This window comes from Uloborus diversus, chromosome 1 (assembly GCF_026930045.1).
Source record: "Uloborus diversus isolate 005 chromosome 1, Udiv.v.3.1, whole genome shotgun sequence".
NCBI classification, from domain to species: Eukaryota; Metazoa; Arthropoda; class Arachnida; order Araneae; family Uloboridae; genus Uloborus; species Uloborus diversus.
Window position 1 is genome coordinate 63,906,783 of NC_072731.1, and position 20,717 is coordinate 63,927,499.

Consider the following 20,717-nt stretch of genomic DNA (forward strand, 5'->3'; position numbering starts at 1 on the left):
CCCCCCAATCATAAAAAAAGTTAGTTGCAAAACAATCATAAAATGAATCAATGATTTAAAACTGCTATTTGGTTTTCAATTTCAAGAAGGCAGCCCACCCCCACCCCCCATCTCCTCTCCTCAAAATAAATAGTAATAAAAAGTAACATAGTGGACATTCGATAACTCAAATCAATTATCAGACTAAATACCTAATGAGTCTTGTCTTGTTTGTTGACTAACAGAACTCAAAGTGGTTAACAAAGCACAGATGAGGCAGTGAGAAGCAAAGTGATGTAAGTGGCAAGATTAAAATTTGGAGATAACCAGTTCAAATAGTAGGGGAACCTCTGCTCTGACTTGGGACAAGAGATAGTACTAGTAACCTTGGTAGGTGCTGCTGTACAGCATGGTTTCGAAAAAGAAATCAATGAAAGCCTACCTAAGACATAATAGTAGGGGAGATAGCGACAGTTTTTAGTACATTATTTATATAAGGCCAGATTTTTTTTAAATATTAGATTAGTTTACTTAAAAGAAGAAAACGCGAGTCTACCAAAAAGTTATCATTGCAATAATTAATAAAAAATTTTGCAATATGTTGCAAAAACTTGTGAAATTGTCTTATATATATAAGGCTGAAACTCGGTAATATTATTGATTACGTATAAACATAACGAAAAATATATGTCTACCGCGTCCGAAGCGTTGCCGTGCCGTGTCTACCACCCACGAAAGGTGCGAAAAAATCAGTAAATTTTGACTTAAATATATAAGCCTAAACATTTTTTTAGTAACTGTTTACAATGTATAAAATATAAAAACAAAAGTCTACCAGTTGTGTTATGTTGCAAAGGCATGATAGACGTCACGGAATGTCGACCTCGTACCTCTATGTACCGTTTATCGGACCGGTACACATTCGTTACACTATCGGCTATTTCGGAACAAATTCAGAACATATTTCAGTATACTTTCTTACTAACGAGGCTTATTTTGAATGCATTCAGATAACTTGAACTTTTTCTGAATTAAATTGTTCCAAACGTATTCCCGATGTGTGCTGGGAATTTGCAGTGTACATACTGTACTTTCACTGTTTTGACGTATACAACTAATGCATCACGAAATCAACTGCCAAAGCAAAACTTTTTTTTTAATACGATACATGTACCTAATGCAGCACATTTGAAAACATGATTGCCGAAAAATACCTTACTATCCAAAATAATACACCAACAGCTAGAGAAATAAACCTATAAACTTTATATTATTGCAGTTTAAGACATTTAAGTAACTTTTCAATAAAAAGGTTTTTATACATAAAATACCATATTAAATTAGAATATTTAGAAATATTTATTTAGCAGAAGTTGAGAATGAATAGAGTATAGTATAATATTATGTGAAAAAAAAGCGAAAAAAAATGAGTGAGAGTGTGTTTAAAGAAAAAAATTAAAAAGCTCTTATTCCCATTTTTTGATATCTTTTATAAAATTTCACGACATTTTTGTTCTTTAGAAAAAGTGAGTGACGAGTATTTGCAGTAAAAATTCCAAAAAACAAAAACTTTTGCAATATTGTTTTTGTTTTCCAAACTTCGCTGAAAGTCGAGAAAAAAGAACTTGGGAGAAATGAAAAGCTTCTGGCACATGGTACGTTTACTAGAAATTTTCGGAAAAGATCAAAATATTCTTCGGCTTCCTCTCCTCCTTTTTCTCTAGCTAAAAATGATGAAAAAGTTTCCTGAGCTTCAATCACAACCAAGCAATTGCTGTCGTTACATTTGAATTACTTTCACAAAAAGAAAATGATTAAAAAAAAAAGCATTGCAATTAAAACACTTTCATAAAACTTCCAAAGTTGTAAATTAAAGGATTAAGTGAACAAAAGTGGTAAATGTGGCATATCGGAGGTACCTGCGAAGAAGCTTTCATAGCCCTGAACGCGATATTGAAATTTTTAGGAGGGGGGATCAGAAGGGTTTAGATTTCATTTTGGGGGTGCCACTTTTGAGGGTACTCCGTTGCATTTGAGGAGGGTGCGTCATCACAGTTTAAGAGGATCGACATCATTAAGTATACATCAAACAAAAAGCAGGGGTGGTTTTGAAATAAATAGTGAAACATGTGTAGAATTTTTGTCTCAGATTTCAACAATACTATTATTATGTTTAATAAACGAACCCGATTTGCGATTAATGACATTTACTGTTGAACGCTACAACGCATCAAAAACTTTCCAAATTACGTACTACTGATAAAATTTCAGAAATATAGTTCAAATTTAATTTAGCACAAAAGGAAAAATTATAGTAAATGTTCTCCAATTAACCCTCGAAAAATTGTTTCAGTAACATTAAGATAAAATGCTGTAAAGCTAAGAAATAATATTCATGTTTAAAAAGGAATTTTTATATATTTTATATTGATAATATCATTCTTTCCTGAACGTATAAAGCAAAAGCAAATACAATATCAGTTACCTCTCATCTTCTCAGAGCACTTAAAATCAGGCTTTTACCGCTTCATATGTTTATTTAGTTTTTTTCATTTTATATAATAAGTTTTGCAAAATCGACGTTAAAAAGGAATAACTTACTTCGTTTATAGCTTTGAAAAATAAGACTGCAATCAAGATAAAAATCAGAGTCGAATTGCTAAAACTTTTTTCACCTCGAAATCTTAAGCTTTAGATCTCATAGGCCATTAAATCTTTTTACGTAGAGGTTGGTTTATTTGCAGTAGAGAAATTAAAAACCCAAACTTAATTAGTTACCAAAGTACTCTTAAGCTTAAGATTAAGTCCTTTTACTAGTTTCTTGAATTTACAATAACGTTCCGATTTTAAAAACTGATATCTTAATGCCCTGCCAAGTTATTAATTCAAAAACGTTACATTTTAAATGGCATTGCCTTGTTTTTTCACGCTTTCGGGATTATTTTAACATTTAATTTCAATTGTATTTCATTTCATTCCTTTTTGTAATCGCTTAAGTACTTTTACGAGTGCTTTTTTTTATCTTTGTAATCGTTTAAGTACATTTATGAAATACAGAATTCAGAGGATCAAATTTGAATCTAAAATATAACAGCAAAGTTACTTAACGTATGATTTTGGAGATCGATCCATTTTTTTTTTAAATACTCTTCATGAACAGTTGATAAAAATTACTAGAGGAAAAATTCATTCAATTTTCATAATGTGCTACTTGGAGCATTATTTTTGCCTCATCTTTGGATCAACATTTCCTCAAATGTTTGACCCATTGCGTTATTCGATCAAAGTTACTCGTCGAATATTCGAGCTCTAATTAAACGAATGGTCCAATTATCCGAACCTACCATCTCACTCACATTTTTAAGAAACATTGAGGCAATGTATAAAAGAGTTAGCTTTTAAAACTGGGGAAAGGGGATTTAAGATTAATGCAACAATTCTAATAATACAGTAAAAATAGAGGTCGAACCCAAACATCCGAAACAAGAGTTTAAACCAGTTGCAAATTGTTTACCAGTATTACCATCCCAATAAGAACAGGTAAAAAGTCCCAACCCATTGTGCGTCGGGTTTCGGAATGGGGTAGGGGGCATCTAAGAATTGCTATTTTGGGTACTTTTCCAGAATTTTTAAAGTGCATTTCAAGTGGCAATATTATGTCATGCTAAATTTAAAAGCATTAAAATGAAGGTATTTACCCCCAAGAGGGATGACACAACACACCAGTGCTGCAGAGTCCCCTCTCGCCGTAAAACGAAGCAGTACCCCCCGAACCCCCCCCCCCCCTTCATACATTTCAAGTGGAAATATTATTTTATGCAATGTTAAAGTTAGAAATCAAGTTCGTCCATCCTCCAAGAGCGATGGCGCACCTCCCCCCAAAGCTATAGCACCCCCCTTCAAATTAAATAATACCCAATCCCCCCCCCCTCCTTTCCATTTCAAGTAGCAGTATTATTTCATGCAAATTTAAAATGCGTTAAATCAAGACTGTCCACCCCACAAGAACAGTGGCTCACCTCCGAAACGAAATAATATACTTAAGGATTATCCCCTTCCCCTCTCTGGTGGCACATTTAGTTAAATGGTCAGAAAAATTACACTGAACTGTTTTTTTCCTCTTATACTAAATTGCTTTTTTTTTTTTTTGCAGTATTTAAAATCAAAATTTTAGCTTACGTTATATATACATGCATGCCTCAAATACGTCATCAGATTGAGATTAACTCTCCGTCAGAACTGGAGTTTTCAAATGATTTCTTCTAAGCTTGTAACAAACGAGCTGATGTGTGCATCACATGACTTTCTTTTACTCCAATTTAATGTCATTTCCCCATTATTGGCAATTTTAATGTGATTCAATTGCTTACTCTCTAAATATCACCAACAGTGGCCAAATTGAAACCAAATTTAAAATTTAAAAAAAAAAGAAAAAAAGAAGAAGAAAAAAACATCGCCAAATTTGTTGCCAAGTTGGCGACAGAACTTGGCGACCAAAAGACTGGCGATATATCGCCAAGTGTCCGACAAATTATAATACCACTTGAGTTAAACCGAAATTAGAAATGATTTCCCCCTAAAAAGGAGAAAAAGACCCCCTTAGGAACATCCAAATGCAACCAAAAGGGAAGGTGCACAACTAGGCCCCACTAGGAGTCTTCATACCAAATTTCAACTTTATAGGACATACCGTTTTCGAGTTATGCGAGATACATACACACATACACACATACGCACATACATACGTACATACAGACGTCACGAGAAAATTCGTTGAAATTAATTCGGGGGTCGTCAAAGTGGATGTTTCGGGGGTCTTTAGGTTCCTAGGCATACATTCAATTGTGGTTGGGTCGAAAAAAAATCTCAACATTCGTTCGGGGGTGAGAGAAACGGAAATTAAGGCCGATTTTTGAGTGAAAATTTTTTCGCGAATACAATACTTCCTTTTTTGTAAAAGGAAGTAAAAAGGTCTCCTTTATCAAGATCTTTTTTGGTATCTTCGACAAAATCGTTATTGTTACAGTTATGCCTAACAGAGTTTGTGCGTATAGTTGAGCACTTCAGTCCACTTTCCGACTTTTCAATATTCACTATATCCAATTAACCCCTCAGAGTAAACACAAGATATGAGGCACAGAAAGTCTTCTAGAGCAGAAGGCTTGGCTGTTGTAATAGGACGCAGATGATATTTCTTTGGTGCTTTCTTCTTCTTCATTCCCATCAAAAATGATAATAACTTTCCCATATTTACAAGAGACGTATACACTGCATTGCTGGCATATTTCCCTGAAGCTCGCAGATCATTACCGAAAAAAAAAAAAAACATGATAGAGATGGTTAACATATATATGATACTAGCTGTTTATTTTGTGATAATGGATAAATATTTTGCTTCAGGTAATAGCACTTTGACGATACAGGACTTATTTTCTTATGAAACCAGATTCATCGAATACTAATGGAGGATCAGCGCATAACTAGATATGGAAGCTTTTAGAAATTTGTTATTCCATCTTTACTGTATACATACCATTCGGTGTAAAAGATGGTTTGGGTTTACACATCTTTACAAGTAGTAATACTCTCGTAACAGAAGCTAGAAACCTCATCACAACACACCTTATTATCAGCGACCGACCAGTATCAGCAAGCAAAATACCACTACCAACTTGAGTCAATACCAATAGAGAGGGAAGAAAATTTCTGGTGGCTTTTTTAAAAACGGATTGTGATCTCCAAACCGGGAGCCAAAAAAAAGTGTAAATATTTAGCATTCTATTGTACAGCTCATTGCTCTCACCAAGACTTGTTCTCTCATAGAATCAATACAGCTTCTGGACCACTAAAAATTTGTCACTGCAATACAACGTTGGGTAGCCTGATGTAACACCTTCATTAAATTTTTGTTTCACATAATGAACTCAAAAGTTTCAGACATTGTTGCAAGTATATGTGCTCATATTTAGCCTAATTCACATAACAAGGTGCGTAAAAGAGAGACAACTTGATGTTTGGAAACGAGAACCCCCACCGACTTTGAGGGTGCAAAATTGCAGTATTGCCCGTCTCACTATTGGCGATTTCGGTTTATCACCACTTACGGTGATGGCTAAAGTTTGTAGAAAAGTTGAAGCAAATTAATTAAGAAGAAAGAAGGCAACTTTAGTCAATTTGGACTTTTTTTGGGGGGGGGGTCTGCATAGGGATTTAGTTTTAGATATCACTCCAGCACTCTAAACAGTTAAATAACTCCAGTCACAATAATTTGGTTACTGAGCTCGTTTAGATAATTTTAAGATGAGCCTTCTGACATTGCTATATCATAGTGTGGCATTATGTACTTCGGAAAAATAGTGAAATTTTTTTCGTGAACTTCACTGCAATCATTGATTTTAGAATGCAAATTACAGGGTCCCCCCCCCCCAAAGAAGCTATGGCGCAGCCTTCAAGTTTTACGTAGAGTACCCATCTAGAATAAAAACCATCAAAAAAAAAACTTGATAAAATATTCTTAAAAATTCCAATGCCGCAACCTGCGCCATTGACCTCCCCTCCCCCGCCTAAGCACCCTGGTTAATTAGCATTTTTGTCTCTGAGAGTTTATTGTTTTACTATTATAGAGTGAGGTTTCTGCGATTTTTGAATAATTTTTTAAGTTATAGAAATGATTTTTTTAAAAAAGAGGATTATTTCGTACCCCCCCCCTTACCTGACGCGCAAAATGTTGGGACTTTTTTACCCCTTCTAGGTAAGGTAAGAAGTAATTTGCAACAGGTTTTTTTTTTTTGGACGTTTGGGTTTGGCCATTTTTTGGCCTAATTTTACTGTACTATAACAGCTGCCAGTCCGAAGCCAGATAAGTGATTATGTTTGTTCATTTATTTTTTTACCATCATTTTGATAAAAACGTAAAACTACCAGTAAAAAATACAGACCAATCGTTTAAATGTAGTCAGAAATTTCCCAGCTCTTTGTATGGCCCTAAATATAACAAGATAATATAGGAAGTCAAGAATATTTTTAAAGCAATATCTCGTTTCTAATTAAAGATGCAAAAAGTGACAGGTCTCGCTCTAGAATAAAATATAAATAATCAAAAGCAAGTTTTTCGTTGTTAAAATTCAATCAGAGAATTTTTATCCCATTAAACTTTGCTAGTTTTGGCAATAAACTTTTCATGTTGAAGTTGTCTAGCTCTAGTTTTATTGTGGGTGAAATATGCACCTAAGATTAAAGGTTGTATTCTAGAGGAGGTGAACTTATACTTCAGAATTATACATCGAAAAAGAAAACAAAAAATAAATTTTATATGTAAACAGACAGCCAAAAAGATTTCATTATCAAGCGAAAAAATTATATTTTAACTGTTTGATGTGCATGAAAAATATGTTAGCGACCAACAGATAGTAAAGCATGATTTGATTTGTATCTTGAAAGCTATTTTTTTCCAACGGTTGTTCTTTTCCTAAATTAAAATCTTTCACACAGTGGTATTACTACAGTCAGTATTTTAAATCTTGTTTCTATAATAATAACGCCAAATGTCTGAAGCAACAGAAAATGTAAAAGTTATCCGCATACACGTCCTTTATTTATACTAAATTTAAGAGAAAAGACTGAAAGATAAACCATTATTAGAATTGGCCTTTGTATCTCCTCCAACTTCTATACTCAAAATTTGAATATGTCGACATTATTTTAGATTAAATTTTAACGACCGAATAAAAAAAAGAGCATCAAAAATTTATTTAAAAAAATCTAAAAACGTTATTCTTAAGAATAATAAGATTGTAGATTTCAATATCAGAAAAAACAAAGTTTCCATGCAAATAAAAATGTTCGTCACGGGAAGCTCGGAATCAGGATTAAATTATTATCATGATTTAATCCTATGAAAGTAACAATTGGCGTATGGTAGCTATAATAGGCAACGAAATTTTTGCATTGTATGTTATCTAAAACTCTTGCGAAGACTGCATCAAGTACAGTTCCGTGACTAGTAGTGGCTTCTTCTGGTTTAATAATAATTTGTAACTTTAATTTGAATTGTAGAAACATTAATAAATTTTAGCTCGATCAGAATATAAATTAACATTAAAATCTCCGGTTAAAATTAAAGGAATCGTATAATAATCTTCATTAACTAAAGCAGAACCTTCTTGTGTGTAATTTAAAAGCTGTTTATGAATAAATTGAATAATACTTGAAATACTTTTGTTTGGAGATATATATATGTTGACAATAATAATTTGTTACTTTGCTTCATTGAGACATTCCACTATACACATTTCACCTCAAATAATGTAACATAATTTAGATTACATGTATGCATTTAAAATCATTTTGATAAACTGCTACTTCTCCTGCTCTTATATTTTGACGCTTTAATTGTACAATACACTGTTAAAAATTCAGGAAGATTTTCTGGTAATTGTTACTGTAAAGTTGCATCGCCGACGCATCGCTGATTTTTACGGTAATTTATACCGGAGAAATAAGCGATCCCAGCGCCAACTGGTTGCTGTGGTCTACCGAGGAAACCGTAAAATTTTACAGTGACATTTGATTTTTACGGTAGTAGTTACTGGCAACATGGATGCCAGTAACAATTACCGTAAATTTTCCGGAAAATTTTTAACAGTGTACGTTTAAAAGATAGAATAATTTTAGTATCATCATTTTCAAGTCATGTTTCACATAATAAAAGACTATTACAGCGAATCAATAAGATCGAGACTATGAGCATTAAGGCTTTGACAATTAATTGAAAAATAAAATAATAGTTTAAAAAACTAAAAAAAACACGCTTTCGTAGCAAAATGAACTAAAAAGGGAAAAATAATCTTTGGATGATAGTAGTTGACCAATCACTTAATTTTAATGTAATACAAAAAACCGTGGGTGCTGTCTATTTACATTTTTGCATGGACAACAAATGGAAGAAATTCAAGACAACTGATAAGAAGCCCCCCACGCTTTTTTGTATTACATTAAAATTAAGGGATTGGTCAACTACTATCATCAAAGATTATTTTTCACTTTTTAGTTCATTTTGCTACGAAAGCGTGTTTTTTTAGTTTTTTAAACTATTATTTTATTTTCTTCTTTTTAGTTTAACTTGTTTTACGAAAAAATATCGATGTATGTGTGCGGAAATCATATCTACATTACTTTGAAAATTTGAGATGCATTTGAATAAAAGTTTTGTTCAACAATGGTCTGATCAGCAATGAATTTCCAATTGAAGGCTCACCTAAATTTTGGCATGAAATTAGTTAAAAACAATTATATTTCATGTTCTAATTACCTTGGAACATTGGAACAAATTTTGTCTGATGCAGAAAAATTAAAGGTTTTTGTAGATATTTTTAAATAATTTTTGCGAGCATTTTTTGATGTATTTTTTAAAATTTTTCCTTTTTTCACATTGTTGGATTTATGCCAAAATATTGATTAAAATTGGAGGAAACTAACAATTAAAAGAGTTAATTAATTAATTTGATTATAGAATATTGCATTGTCATCGGGTCTGAGGTCGCGTGCCAAATTTCAAAAGAATCTGATCGCAGGAAGTGGGCGAAATTTGAGCTGCAAGATTCCGTTACAAGATACATACATACATACATACAGGTGAAGCTAATAAAAGCGTGTTAATAAAAGTGATATTCCTCTTTCATTTGAAATGAACTCAACGATAATTTGATCAATAGTTATTATTGCGTTTAGAGATAATCTTTGAAATTCTTCTCGTAATACTGTTAATGAGGTATCGTTTCTTTTTCCATGGTAGAAAGTGAAATCATTATTCGGCGTAGTAATGAAGATACTCGAGATAAAGCAACATAAAGTAATTGTTGTTGGTGTGATTTTTCATATTCATAAACAATTTCACTAAAAGTTCCACCTTGCGATTTATGAAAAGTCATTGCGCTCGCTGACACTAGAGAAAAGTGAGCGACTTCAAAATTGCTCTAAATGAAAAATAATTTTATTCTTCGTTCACCATTCAGACTACTTTTAAACATAAGTTTTGATGTCGGCGCAAAAACAATAGATTAAATGACGCGTCGTTTCTAAACATTTCGTTTATCAGAAAAAATACTCAAATTTACGAAACATTTTAGATTTTACTCTGTGATGAACAAATTAAATGTTTATTTATTATTTTTGTTTTCTCGGCCGTCCCCAACCCCCGCGTTGCGGAGTCTGCGGGGATGAAGTTCGTTTAAAATATGTACACCTTATCACAGTTCAAAACCCTAAATGAAGCGAGATATTTTTAGTATAACTAATCACAAAAATGTTTTTGTTTTGAAAATAAATTTAAAGATTAAATGCTGTTTTGAATATATATTGTTTACAATGTTATTGGTATTATATTGTATTATTAAACTCACCTTTCGTTAGGAGATTGCGTTATGTTGCGACGATCATCCATCTTCTGTTAGTTTCATTACTTTTTCTACTATCACTTAACGCTTAAAGCTGACCCAAGAGTAAAGAAACAAAATTTCCCCGACCATGTAGTCCAGTCAATAGGTAGAAAAAAACGGGCTTACCAAACAAAAAATGGGGTCAAAGATTTTTTTTTTTAATTTGTATATACTAGTGCCAATATGAAAAAACCAAGTTATCCAACACGAAAGACCTCGGGAGAAGTTTTGGGGGCCGAAAAACCCCAAAAATTTGTGACTTTTTGTGGTATTTCCAAAATATCTCAAAAATGGTTAAAATTAGAGAAAAACTTCGAATATAAATGTTGAAGAAGATTAAATTTCCTTCAACTTTTGTCATTACAACATTTTTGTAGCATGAAAAGCAAGCGAGTTACAACATCTTGAAAGTCACACTTTTTCTGAACCCCTCAGCAAAGTGCGTAAAGGCGCATCGGATAACGGAGGAAAAAGGGAGAAACGTCGGCTGCCTGACTTTGGAAATGATTTGTCTTTCGCAGCTGAGGGTAAATCAGCCTCTGTTCCCTTTAACGTAAACAAAACACCCCCATTCTATCTCTTTTTTTTTTCTCCAAATGCGATGTATCGACTCAATAGCTATGCGTATTGGTCATTTCAGAGTTCGAGAGTATGTTTTATCAATCTGTGTGTTCTGTATTACAATTTTTTTTTTTTTTTTTGTAGAAATGATTACGCCTGACCAAGATGTTTTTTTTTATTTGCAAAATCAATTTGAATGAAGGCGAAATAAGGATTGTGAAGGAGAAGGGAATAGAAAATCTTCAGAGATGCACTGTAAAACGTCAAAATGAGGATCATCAGTGATTTTTGAAGGACTTAAAAGATTTTGAAGGACAATTCACACTGCCTGTCACAAATGCTATATCAATGAGCAATCAATTTCTTCCCTTGAAGTAATGGTTTAACCTAACTTGGTAAGCTAAATTCCTCAAGAAAGATTTCTGGCAAATTATAACAACAAAAATCGTCTTATCCAACTTCTTAAGACGTATTTCGAAGAGGGTGACATTGAAGCCAGGCAGGCTCAAGAAGATGCCGACTTATTGTTCCTTCAAAGGTGAAGGAAATTGAAAAGATTGTTATAGCGGGCGAGGATATGGGTCTGTTAGTGCTGATGACAGCTTTAGGACAGCCTTTCAGCAACTTGTTCTCTTTAAAACCTGGAAGAGGGAATACTTGTGATTTGTTTTGTTTTTTTCCACTAAATCCTTTAAGCTTGACCCCAGCAATATTCTTTTTATCTATGCGTTTAGCGGGTGTGATACGACATCGGCAATCTTTGGCGAAGGCAAAATTAAGTTGTGCAACATAGTCAAAAAAATTTCTGAAATTTCGGAAGCTATTGAAGTATTTATAGATCCAATCAGTCATCATGATGCCGTAGCTGCAGCTGGAGAAAATATTTTGAAAATATTATACACAGGTGACGTAAGGTATTTGAACCTATCTTTGGATACTTTGCGATTTAATCTTTTTATAAAACCAGTATACAGAGCCAAAATAAATCTTGCAGGGCTACCTCCAGCGTGCAAAAAAAAAAAAAAAAAAAGAAAAAGAAAAAAAATGCTGGACGTTATCATTCATATTGGTGCAAACATGCAACCAGCAAATTCTAAGTTGGTTGGGCAACATAATTGATCTAGGGAAATGGGGTTGGGAACACAGAAAGCAAGGTCTATTGCCTGTTGACTTGAAAAGTGATTCAGCTCCTCAGACTCTTTTGAAGATTGTATCTTATTGTACCTGCAAGAGAAATTGTACTAGAGCCTGTTCTTGTTGCAAGGTGGGTTTGAAATGCTCCAGCATGTGCAAACACTGCAGTGGCATAAATTGTGAAAATGTTGGACAAATTTCATCTTTGGATGAGACTGCAGAAGATGATTTGTTCCAGGAGCTTTTGGAATCACAGCAACAAGGAGATGAACAATTCAAGGACCACAGATTTTTTCTACCCCCTACAGATTCTGAACAAGGAGAACCTGAGCCTTCAAAACGGCTTCGAAGAAGATAAACAACGTATTTTGTTGTCTTTTCTCTATTTGCTTTAAGGTCGAATGAATCTCCCTGTAATTTAGATGTACGTATTAAACTTCTACAGTTGGATTTTCATTTTGAAAGGTAATTCTTTTGGATTTTTCATGCCTTAAAAAGTCAGTTTCTGCAGAATATTTTCAAAGTGTTCATCACGCATTACTATTGTACCTTCATTTGTGCATTATTGGGTCTATTGTTTGCTTATTAGCACCCTAATATTTATTAATTCACATTTATATTCAACTATCGCATTTTCGCTTGTAATAGTTAGAAAAGATAGTACGAATTATGTGCTTTAAATGAAGGTGTAGATTATGTAATTAAATTACAAACTGAAATATAAATCAAATAATATTAGAGTCTGATGAAGACTATCTCTATTAGATCCGAATTATTAGTTCATGAGCGGTGGGGGGGGGAGGCTTTATTATTATTATTGTATCAACATAGGATGCATGATTGTGTTGATTGTTTGCTTATTAGCCGCCTAGTATTCATTCCTTCACATTAATATTTAAAGATCGCATCTTTGTTTGTAATGATTAGACTAGAATGTACGAATTATATGCCTCAAATGAATGTATATAATGTGTAGTCCAGTTACAAACTGCAATATATCATCTGTTATTGGAGTCTGATGAAAACTACCCCTGTCAGACCGGAAATGTTAGTCCGTGAGCTGTGGGGAAGGAGCAGGAAACTCAAAACTCTATGAAACTAAAGTTTCTATTCGAGTTCTAATAATTGTGACGCCTTGTTTTCGGTGTGAATGCTTTTTTTTGCGGAGTGGAGGAAAACTGCCTATTTTCAAAGAGCTATAGCAAGTTTGTTATTTGTGCTACAAAAAAGTTGTAAATACGAAAGTTGTAGGAAATTTAATGTTCTTTAAACTTTGTATTTGATATTTTTTCCTAAGTTGAACCATTTCGGAGATATTTTGGAAAAAACAAAAAAAGTCATAAATTTTTGAGGTTTTTCGGCCCCCAAAAGTTCTCCCGGGGTCTTTCGTGTTGGATAACTTGGTTTTCCCATGTCGGCATCAATATGTACAAATTAAAAAAAAAAATCTTTGACCCCATTTTTTGTAAGGTAAAATGTATCTATTGATTGACTAATGCTGGCTTCTGTCGCATGCGCAAACGGAAGGAATGTCGGACGAGAGTTGCGGCGTTACGCGTGTTATGTCACAAATCGGTTTACCTTCTCATAAGAAGTTATCTCTTCAAAAATTACCAACATTAATCAAAAATTAATGGGAAACGATTATGATGCGTGAAACAGTAATTTGAGTATGGAAGGATGAACTGGTTCTCAAATTGCATGACAGTTTAAATAGCCTTCACTTTGATTTTGTACTTATTGCATCATAGATCTATTAGGACAAAACTTAATAACATCAACTCTAAATCTTTCCGGCTCAGCCAAGGAATCCCTCGGGGCTCTATTCTTACTCTTTCTTTTTCTCTTTGTACATAGCTGGAGAGGAGAAAGTTCTAACTTCTGAGATTATAAAATTGACAGGTAGGTAAACGGTTTGTTGGGTGGAGTTAAGACAAGGATTTAGAAGCAATGTAGTTGAAATTGAATGATACTCAAACCAAATTTTTACAAATTGTTTATACATTCACAAAAAAGAGTACAAAAATTCCTCTTCTCATCTCTGTCATAAAAGCCAATATTTTAGGAAATCCTAAATTTTAATGATATTATGTTGTGAAAAATGAACCCTCGTTGCTCAAGCAGCTGGAAACATAATTCAAATTTCATATTGACATTTTAGTAGCAAAACATTTTCATTTATGATATTTGGTTAAAATTTCAGATTTATGCGATTTTTAGTCTTTAAGTTTCATTATTGAAAGAAAAATATACATAAGATTTAAGTTTAGAGCACTGAAATTACAGTCGTAAATTAGCAACATACTACCTATTCTGACACCGACACATAGTTTGTATGATCTCATAATCTCATTCAGTTAATCTTCGCATCTTATTTGCAAAGATGTCCATGATTCCACTGACGTCCTAATGAGAAGCGGGGAGATTCGATAGCAACATAAACTAATTAGGGACTTGTTGCCTACCAAGCTTTCCCACATAGGCGAATAAGGAACTCGGAATATACGGCTACGTGTACCGAAATCCCATCTCAGGATAGAATCCGATTTGGATGATCCTTATTTATGGAACAATGGAATGTTCGGAGAGAGGTACTGGAATCATCCTTGACAGGAATTCCGCTTTGCGCACTGTCTAGTTTCTGTTCCATGATGAGCATTTTCAGATATTTTCGTGGATTTGTCTATTCTAAATTTGGAATCTGGTTGGGAGATGTGAAAGGAGATTGCCACTTTTGGCAGCTCATTGTAAATAGGTTCGTTTACTTGTTTGACATTTAGCCATAAATCTTAATGGAATTTGACGCGATTGAGTTGTGTACTATGCAAGGCTAATAAAAATGTCATATGATGGAACGCATCATTACTATAGAAAGCCCACACATTGATTAAAAGTTAATCTGTTTCAACACCTAAAAATCATTCAATTTTACCTTATAACTTGCCAGGTATATTTTGCATGAAACTCAAGTTTGCGTCTATGTAGAGGACAAATAATGAAAGTACAACATCAAAAATTATATATGTATTAATCTAAACATTATAAGGAGCTATAAAATACAACGTTTTCAGCAATATTTTTAATTTAGGCAGGAAATTGGGGTGCAAATAAAGGTTCAAATTACGCAACTACCATTTTCTTTACAAGTTTTGCCTCACAATACGATACTAACCATGACATCAACTGTGACGCGGAAGTATATTCAAAATTGTTTGATCTTCCAAAAAAACCAAAATGACAATGCACTTGATATAAATAGTTGGATCAAGTGTTTTTTTTTTTTTTTTTTTTCAATAAAATAATTGAATCGGTCATTTTCAAAAGGGGTCAACTCTATATTTTTTTAAAAACTCACTTTATGGCGGTTTCTCACCCATTTAACTTCAACACATCAGTTCCACGTGAAAACGGCTTAAATCTATTTTTCTGAAGTAGTTCGGTGTAAGACCTCCCCCCCCCCCACTAGCGTTCATTTTTAAAATGAGTCATCTTTAGGAGATGACCCTTTTTCATAACGAACTCCTCCACGTGAGGACCGGAATTTACACACCTCAACTGTACGAAGATTTAATCGTATCCTACTCAAATTCTAAAAAGTTCAGTGTAAAGCACGTGACACATCAGGATGTAGCAGATTTTAAAAATTGGGGGTCAGATTATTTTTTAAAGAAAGTCCAGTTGAGTAGAAGTTACGGAAAGTGGTTTTCAAGGAGCTAAAAAAAATTTTCCCTGTAAACAACTTTTACGAGTTTGTGTTCACAAATTTTTGAACCCGGTGTCGCAAGGGCTAAACCATTCATTGACTGCTTAGTAGAAGAAAGTTTTTGCCTGTTAAAAAAATATAGAAACGCCAAAACTTTTTATCACAGATCCAACAAACAATCCCGCTGAACAGGACAGAATTCCAATAAATAAATAAATAAAAATGGATTAAAAAAAATTACATCAATGTATACTAGATGCTCATAAAAATTTCTACCAGGATTGGCACACTACATCAACCGAAGAAGCGGCTGAAGAATTTTATTTTTACTTTATTTATTTATTTATTTATTTTTATTTTTTTACTTCCTCTTTTCAGTTTTCACATTAAAATTAAATATTTTGTCAGAATAAACAATGCTTAATGTTTTGCAGTAACATTTATTTTGCAAAACTTATGTTCATTTTGAAAACGGGTCATCTCCCGCTAAAAAAAATTCATGTTTTTAGACAATTATTAAAGCAAAATTTCCGGATCATGTCAATTTTAAATAAGTTTCATCACACCTTAAAAGAAAAAGAAAAAAAATTAAAAAAAATTAAAAAAATGGGATAAATATACGTTTTTTTCTTTCCCATGAAAATTTTTGAAAAGTTGAGTTGACCTTTTCAAAATGATAGATTCAATAGAGCCAAACTACCACTCAATTCGTCTCTACCCCAAAACATACAAGAAATCTCTAAATCCAAGAAAAAAGAAATATAAACACAAAAGAAACATAAAAAAGAAGCAAATAAAATAGTTTATTTCACATAATGTTACATTTTTCAGCATTTTTTTTTCTAAAATCAAAGTTAAAACTTTTATATGGTGTAAGTGTAAGTCAATATAACATAAGTATACAGTCAATTCGCGATAACTCGAAGTCCGATAGCTCAAATTTTTACTATAACTTGAAGTTTTTATTAAATCCCGACCCCTTTGTCTTTAATTCCATGCTAATTATTCTCAATATCAACTTCCTTTAACTTGAAGTTTTTTCAAAGATGACTCGAAATTTATTTCGAAAGAAAGGAAAATTGATTCACCTTCACTTGCAATTCCTGCACAATAGACCTCTAAAGCAAGAAGAGTACCTGTTGAGCCAATGTGGGATAAAGTAGTTACATGTGCGGAAAAGAGTTACGCTTGTTTTCTTTTGTTGTACTGTACTGTTTACACTTTGACATGTTGCAGGACTACGAATTTGCTTTTCAGTAGTCAAGTCAACTGATTGTTCCTTTATTCAAAGTCTGACCTGAGTTAAGATGCGTTCCCCTCCATTATTTAGTTCGATCATTTGCTGATAAGTTCCTGAAAAACAGAGCGAGCTTTCTTTAGTATTAAAGATCTCTAAACAAATACTCTGTCAATGAAATTAAAAGAAGAAAGAGAAACTTTTAAAGCGGTAGAATCCATGAATCTGAATTTGAAACGAATGAAGATGTGCACCTTTTCTGAAGTAGAATACAAATACAAATGTGACGACCAGCAGCAGGCTCTTATCCCTGCTTGGCTGGTCCTAGTCAATTTATTAGTCCTCAATGAAGATCAATGGCCCTCTTAAAGCTATCCACCTCTATGCTCATTACCACCTCTTCCGGTAAGCTGTTCCAAGTGCCCACAACCCTACTAAAGTAGTATTTTTTCCTTATTTCCAGGTTAGCCAGAGATTTGAATAGCTTAAAACAATGACCCCTTGTCCTGCTTTCGGTGCACAAATTTAATCCATTAACATCGTTCATTTTGATAAATTTAAACAACTGAATCATGTCCCCTCTGATCCTCCTTTGCTTCAGGCTATCTATTAAGCCTATTAAGTGTAGTATCATAACCTAAATCTGAAACTCGCCTTACTAGTCTAGTTACCCTTCTTTGATCCCTTTCCAATGCACTTCTTTCCTCGGATAAGGCGTCCAAAACTGCACAGCGTACAAATGTGGTCTTACTAAACTCCTATATAAAAGCAGAAGAACCTTCTTAGATTTGTTTGAAACAGATCTATTGATAAACCCAAGCATTTTGTTGGCTTTGTTGCTTGCAATGCTGCACTGTCGACTAAACTTGAAGTCCTGATCTATTAAGATACCCAGACAATAGCATTTTCTGTCTGACTAATGATTGAACCCCTGTAAACGATAACTCGTACGCTTATTTCCATGATCTAAGTCAGGCAGAAAAAGTTACTGACCTAGGCGTTTTAATAGGTCAGGATTTAAAGTTTAGCCAACAGTGCAGCATAGCTATACAAAGCCAATAAGATGCTTGGGTTTATCAATAGATCTATTTCAAACAAATATAAAGTTCTTCTGTCCTTGTATAGAAGTTTGGTAAGACATCATTTGGAGTATGCTGTTCAGTTTTGGTCTCCTTATTTTAAGAAATATATTAATGTATTAGAAAGGGTTCAAAGGCGGGCTACAAGGCTAATTAATGGACTTTCTCATTTAAACTATGATTCCTGGCTTAGAAGGCTAAAAATGTACCGTCTTGAGCAAAGAAAAGATCGAGGGGACATGATTCAGTTGTTTAAATTTATTAAAATGAAAGTTGTTACGGGGCTGAAGTTTAGCACTGAAAACAGGACAAGGGGTCATTGTTTTAAGTAATTTAAATCTCAGGCTTACATGGCTATTAGGAAAAATTATTATTTGAGCAGGGTAGTGGAACCTTTTAGAACAGCTTACCGGAAGAAGTGGTAATGAGCAATGGAGTAGATAGTTTTAAGAGGGCCATTGATCTTCACTGGGGATTGTAAATTGACTAGGACCAGTCTAACTGGGCCCAGAGCCTGTTGCTGGTCGTCACATTTGTATTTATATTTGTATAAGTGTAGCACTTGCCATTTCCCTACATTAACTGCCATACCCCACTTATCCGCCCACTTAGTAAAATAGTCTAAATTCTCTTTAAGCTGTTTTACTGATTCCATGATTCTGATTTTTTCTCTCTCAATATTTTTGATTAAACTGTGCATATTGTGCTTTAAAACTTTTAAGTTCTGTAATTTTGTGTTATATGAGGCAGTGAGAAGCAAAGGGATGTAAGTGGCAAAATCAAAAATTTGGAAATAGCCAGTACACATGGCAGGTGAATCTCTCCTCTGGTCTTGGAGCAAGAGATGGTACTAATACCCCTGGTAGTTGCTGTTATACAGCATTATTTAGAAAAAATTTCAATGAAAGCTTACCTAGGATGTTATCTTTAAACTCATTTTACTCAAAACTTGAAAATGTCCACTTGCATCCCTTTGCTTCTCACTGCCTCATATGTACAATTCAATTAAAATATTCGATGATTTTTAAAATTAAAATGCTAAAAACAGAAACTAGCGGCATGTCGAACTTTTTCGTTGGGCCTTTTAGATTCGAGTTATCGCGAAACGACTAGATTAAATTTTTAAGCTCCTACAATACTAATTTTCCTTTTTTTCATTCATTGATAAGTATTACTTATTTCAATATCATTGAGGCTTTATGTGAAATCTTCTGTGTCTATTATGAATTTTTCTTAATTCACTAACGATTTCCCCATATGGCTCGCCAACTTACCCTGTGACAGGGCAAGTGTGCGAACTCAGCGAAGCTTCACAAAAAATTATGTAAAAAATACACCAAGCATAGTAGTGTGAAAACAAAAATACGACTTTATTGCCGATACTATACAGTTTCCAAGTAATAAAAGAAATTTTTTCTACTTCATTTACAACCTTGAAAAAAATAAAGTTTAAAAAGTTCGCACACTATCCCGATCTCCCGTACTACATAACAATAGATATAAAGAAAAGCTATCATTGAAAAAACTTACACCTCAGTTTATACTATTTGCAGAGCGATAAAATTGATAAATTTTAAATGCATGAATTGTTTGTTGCTTGTGCTCCATATTTTTCCTTTTAAGGCTCACAAGTATTTTGATAGCTATTAAAAACTCACAGTCGCAAATTTTCCAGACAATCTGTAAGAAATTTTAAAACTGTAACAAGCTTTAAATCTACATAAAACTTAGAAATTATTTTATACTTTTTAGTTCATTTTAAAAGCATGGTACATTAAAACTTTATTTCATTATTAAAAAACAGTAAGTTTCTTCATCTTTCAATTCAACACATTGAGCATATACTATAATGAAATATTTTTAAATGTATGGAACCATACCCCTATTTTAACACTAACGGAAGTCTTAATTTATGCGATTTTGATTGATGCAGAGCTTTAGTGGAACATATCTCCAGCATAAAACGAGGGTTTACTTATTGCATTTAAACCTGGATATAGGTTTGAAACCTGGGTTTTTTTAGGTAAAATTTGGATTCCAACTAACCTAGCTTATAACTCAAGCACAAATACAGGGAAGCAAACAAAAGCTGGAATACTCTATATAGACTCTGATAACTGATCTGTTTTTTTTTTTACCAATGAAATCAGATTTTTGCAGATTGACAGAAACTTTGCAAAGAGAATCGGCTTGAGCATTTTGCACTATAGGCATTAGAGTATTTTAGCCATTTAAAATAGTTATGCTACAAATGTGAAAATTATTACTATGAGAAAAGCTTTAAAAAAGGCTAAAAAATGAAATTGAAAAAGTTTGATGGGGACTGCATGCAGAAATTATTTAAAAAATCTAGAACTGGAATGAATAAGAAAGGAAAGTTATGGGTGAATTTCATGTAAAAAAGACTAATGCAAGCAATGAATTTCACTTAATACTTTTATTTAATTCATAATACATTCAATCTGTGCACTTCGTAACAAGCAGTTTACATTACACAAACATGTACGACACCATCTTGCTTTAATATATACATATTCTATTGCTATAATACACTTTTAAAGATAATAAAAGTTGAAACATTTTGTACT